General features: G+C 45.4%; 1 non-coding gene across 1 annotated transcript; it reads right to left on the minus strand.

Moving 5' to 3' along the window:
* Positions 1-662: 662 nt before the first annotated feature.
* On the minus strand, positions 663-769 carry LOC127190257 (U6 spliceosomal RNA). Its single transcript, XR_007830754.1, has one exon. It is a non-coding gene; the product is annotated as a U6 spliceosomal RNA (small nuclear RNA).
* Positions 770-5,508: the final 4,739 nt, after the last annotated feature.

A 5,508-nucleotide genomic window follows, 5' to 3' on the forward strand; every position in this document is an offset into this window, starting at 1 on the left:
AGATCTGATGGTAGGGCATTTTCTTGATTGGCAATTGGTGGGGGAGGGCCCATCCCATTGTGGGTGGGGCTTTCCCTGGGCTGGTTGTTCTGGGCTCTAAAAGGAAGCAGGCTGAAGGAGCTATGGAGAGCAAGCCTGTAAGCAGCACCCCTCCATGGCTTCTACATCAGCTCCTGCCTTCAGGTTCCTGCCCTGTTTGAGTTCCTGTACAAACTTCCTTCAGTGGTGAACTATGACGTGGAAGCATCAGCAAAATAAACCCTTTCCTCAAGTTGCTTTTGGTCATGGTGTTTCATCATAGCAATTCACTAACACAGGTGAATTCCCAGCATCCTCTTGGTCTAAAATATCATCCTGTATATTTCTGTTTTAACCACAAACAACCCTAGATTTTCATTTTCAAAATCCAGATTTTCCAGAAGCCAGAAATTGAATAATGAGAGAGAGAGAGAGAGAGAGAGAGAGAGAGAGAGAGAGAGAGAGAGAATCCATTGGGGGAAATTTTCTCTTTCTTTTCTTTTTTTCTTTCTCAAGACAGAGTTTCTCTGTGTAGCCTTGGCTGCCTTGGACTCACTTTGTAGACCAGGATAGCCTCTGTCTCCTCCAGTGCTGGGATTATAAGCTTGTGCTACTGCCTGGTCTTTCTTTCTTTCTTTCTTTCTTTCTTTTTTAAATGCTTCACAAATTTGCATGTCATCCCTGCGCAGGGGCCATGCTATTCTTCTCTGTATCGTTCCAATTTTAGTATATGTGCTGCCAAAGCAAGCACCTTTTTGTTTGTTTGGTTGGTTGGTTTTTGTTGCTGTTGTTGTTTTGGGATTTTTTGTTTTGTTTTGTTTTTTGCTTTTTCGAGACAAGGTCTCTCTGTGTAGCCTTGACTGTCCTGGACTCACATTGTAGACTGGGCTGGCCTCGAACTCACAGGGATCCACCACCTGCCTCTGCCTCCCGAGCGCTAGGATTAAAGTTGTGCGCCACCGAGGCCCAGCTTTTTTTTTTTTTTTTTTAATATAGCCTGAAGCTAACAAATTAAACAATGGGTTTTGTTTCGTTTGTTTGTTTCATTTGTTTTCACTCCATTCTCTTCCATTTTCTTTCATTTCTCTCTTCAGAAATATCTTTGAAATTAGAGCCTTGTTCTATTTGAACCCATGAGTTTGTTCGTTTTTCAGGTAAAATATTTGAGACACTCACGAGCTCAAGGTCAAGTGTGACTTCAACACAGCCCCCCCTTTTATAAAGCATATCTCCCCAAAGTTGGCTCATTTTATGCCCCACAGGTAACATAGGTGGAGAAGGGTTGAACATCTGATGACCTGGGCTGGCTGAGATGTGTTGTCATAAGTCAGTAATCTGCAAAAGGTGAGTAATCAACCTGAGTAATCTTCCTTCCTGAAACAGGCACAGTGCAGGTCTTCATTAGGACTCAGGGTTACAGGAACTGGACACCAACTAGAGCTGTCTAAAAGGGGATAAGGTGGGACTATGTCCTCTATTTATTTATTTTTCTGTTTTGTTTTGTTTTGTATTTTTTTAATGAAATATGTCCTTTTTTAATGATTTGTTTATGACGCATACAGTATTCTGCCTGCATGTACACCTACCCACCAGATGGTTGTGAGCCACCACGTGGTTGCTGGGACTTGAACTCATGACCCCTGGAAGAGCAGCCAGTGCTCTTAACCTCTGAGCCATCTCTCCAGCCCCTGTTTTGTTTTTTTGAGACAAGGTTTCTCTGTGTTAGCCTTGGCTGTCCTAGACTCACTTTGTAGACCAGGCTAGCCTCGAACTCACAGTGATCCGCCTGCCTCTGCCTCCTGAGTGCTGGGAAGGGACTATGTCTTAGTTAGGGTCTTATTTGCTATGAAGAAACACCATGATCTATGATCAAGGCAACTCTCATTTTATTTATTTTTTTCTGAGACAGGGTTTCTCTGTGTAACAGAGCCCTCGCTATCCTGGACTCTCATTGTAGACCAGGCTGGCCTCGAACTCACAGAGATCGCCTGCCTCTACCTCTCAGCAACCCGTGTGCCCACCCACCACAAGAAGCACCAGATCTCATTACCGGTGGTTGTAAGCCACCGTGTGGTTGTTGCGAATTGAACTCAGGGCCTTCGGAAGAGCAGATGGTGTTCTTAACCTCTAAGCCATCTCTCCAGCCCCAGCAAGGCAACTCTCAAAAAGGAAAACATTTCACTGGGGCTGCCTTACAAGTTCAGAGGCTTAGTCCATTATCGTCATGGCAGGAAGGATGACAGTGTGCAGGGAAACATGGTGCTGGAGAGCCAGCTGAGAGTTCGACATCTTGGTCCTAAGGCCTTAGGGAGACTCCCACACTGAGCATGACTTGAGTATCTGAGACTCAAAGCCCAATCCTAGTGACACACTTCCCCCAACAAAGCCACACCTAATAGTGTCACTCCCTATGGTCCTGTGGGGGCCATTTTTATTCAAACCACCACATTCCGCCCCCTGGCCTCTATAGGCCTGTAGTCGTATCATAATGCAAAATGTATTTAGTCCAACTTCAAAAGTCCCCATAGTCTATCACAGTCTCAAACTTGTTTAAAAGTCCCAAGTTCAAGATCTCTTAACTATAATCCCCTGTAAAATCAAAAGGAAAAAGCAGATCACATCCTTCCAACATGCAGTGGCGCAGGATACACATCACCCTCCCAAGAAAGAGGGAAGGGAGGATAGTGGAGAAACGCTGGACCAAAGCAAGACAGGAAACCAGCTCGGCAAACTCCAAACTCTGCATCTCCAGGTCGAAGGTCAAAATGCTCTTCAGATCTCCAACTCCTTTCAGTGTTGTTGACTGCAACACCTTTCTTTCTTGGGCTGGATCTACTCCCTGTTAAGCAGTTCTCAGCAGGTATCCCACAGCTTTGGCATCTCCCACATTTCAGGGTCTCCAATGCAATCCAGGATTCACCTTCACAGCTTCATACAATGGCCCCTCTAGGCCCCCAAGCAGGACACCCTGACACATGCCTGGCCTCCGTGGCTTGCCTTCGTCACAGAGGGAGATTCCATAGCTCTTTTTTCTATTTTTGACTCTACAGCCAGAACCACACGGCTGAGGCTGCCAAGTTCTGTTGCTTGCTGGGGCTGGAACATGGGCCTCACTCAATTACATCTTCACCAGCTTTCTGTTTCCCATGGTTTCCTTCGCTGCTTAAAGTTTGGCTGTCCTGCCGGACGTGGTGGCGCAGGTACGCCTTTAATCCCAGCACTCGGGAGGCAGAGGCTGTGGCGGGTCGCTGTGAGTTCGAGGACAGCCTGGTCTACAAAGTGAGTCCAGGACAGCCAGGGCTACACAGAGAAACCCTGTCTTAAAAAAGCAAAAACAAAAACAAAAAAAATTAAAATTTTTTTTCAAAAAGTTTAGCTGTCCTGCACCTCTCTCTGTAGACCAGGCTGGCCTCAAATTCAGAGATCTGCCTGCGTCTGCCTCCAGAGTGGTGGGATTGAAAGTGTGCTCCATCACACCTAGCTCTAAGTTTTTCTTTAATTCCTTTCACACCTTGTGACAAGTTGGAAGCTTAGCTGACTGGGATGGTGGCCTGAGGTCACCCTCCCTTTATTCCAGTTAACACCATGCTTCCCTTTCGTCTCTTTCTCCTTGGACTTAGTTCCAATCCACTTCCTGAGATGTGCGCCTTTTATCCTCAAATTGTACATTTTGTATTTTTCCTTCCTGAGCTTGTTTGTTTTTCATTATCAATCTGCAAAACCACGGGACAGAGTCTATACTAGGATTTTTTGAAATTTCCTCTGCCAATGTCATTAACCGAAAACTCTTCAATTTAGTCTTAGGCAGACTTTTCAGACAAGGGCAAAAAGCAGCTATATTCTCAGCCAAATATCACAAGAACAGTTTCTAGGCCACATACAAATATTCTTTTCTGAACCCTCTTTTTTTGTTGTTCTTTTGTTCTGTTTTGGTTTGGTTTTTGGTTTTGGGGTTTTTGTTTGTTTGGTTGGTTGGTTTTTGGTTTTTCAAAACAGGGTTTCTCTATGTAGCCTTGGCTGTCCTGGACTCGCTTTGTAGACCAGGCTAGCCTCAAACTCACAGAGATCCTCCTGCCTCTGACTCCCTGAGTGCTGGGATTACAGGCATGTGCCACCACGCCTGGCTTTCTGAAATCTCTTGAGCCAGGCCCCCACAGTTCAAATCACCATCAGTACCACTGTCTTCCATGCTCCTACAGGATGGCCCATTAAGCCCTGCTTAAAGCATCCCACTGCTTTCCTAACCCAAAATCCCGATGCGCACATTCCTCCGACAAGCAGCAACAACCCTGGTATCAAGTTCCCTCTTAGGATTTAATTGCTCTCAAGAGACACCATGGTCATGGCAACTCTTATAAAGGAAAACCTTTAATTGGGACTAACTTACAGGTTCAGTACCTTGGCGAGAAGCACAGCCCCATGCAGGCTGACGTGGTGCTGGAGAGGAGCTGAGAGTTCCACAGCTTAATTGGGGCAGCAGAAAGAGTACCACACTGGGCATGGCTTGAGCATTTGAGACCTCAAAGCCCACCCCCTAATGACACACTTCCTCCACAAAGACACACCTACAGCTAATAGTGCCACTCCCTATGAGCCTATGGGGAGCCGTTGGGATAATATTTTTGCACACTGTGTGAAGATGTGTCTCTGTCCGGAATGTGTCACCTGCCTAAGGTACCTTCTGATTGGCTTCATAAGGAGCTGAATGGTCAACAGGAGAAGATAGGCAGGACTTCCAGATGGAGAGAGGAATTCTGGGAAAGAATCAGGATCCACGAGCCAGACACGGATGAAGTTGGCTGTACTGGGACTGAGGAGAGGTGACTGGCCATAGGGCAAACATGACTAGAATAAACGGGTTAATTAAGTTATACAAGCTAATTGGGAACAAGTTTAAGCTATAAGGCCTAAGCCTTCATAAATAATAAAAGTGCTCTGTGTTATTTTGGGATCTGGGAGGTTGAGACAGTCCTTTGATAGGGGGCCTTTTTTATTCAAGCCACCACAGGCTCTATTTATAACAACTAGTAGCAGTTTCTCATTGAGTCACAGCCATCTGGACATCTTGAATGAGTAGCATAGCATCCGGAAGTAGCAAATCTTTGAAATACAAGCAATAATTTTCTTTCTTTTTTTCCTCATGCAAATGTACATGTGGGAACCTCCTGTTTCTGCCTCCCAAGTGCTAGCACTGAAGACTGCACTGTTACACCAGGCTTTTTGTTTTACTTTCTGACTATTGACTTTTTTTTCCCCCTCTGCTTCTTTACAGAGGGGTAGAAAGTCTCCTCTGCACAAGGGTCCACCAACCCCTCAATACAGATACATCTAAGTCTCATTGCCTGCCTCTGGGGTCCAGTTCCAAGTTTGCTAGGAAAGAAGAATCTGATTGGCTCAAGTTGGGTCATGTGTCCATTGTGACCCAAGCACTTGTCACCAGGTTGAGTTATATAGAAGAAATTTGATCATAAGCAAACTGATTAGGGAATG

The sequence above is a fragment of the Acomys russatus genome, chromosome 5 (assembly GCF_903995435.1).
Source record: "Acomys russatus chromosome 5, mAcoRus1.1, whole genome shotgun sequence".
NCBI classification, from domain to species: Eukaryota; Metazoa; Chordata; class Mammalia; order Rodentia; family Muridae; genus Acomys; species Acomys russatus.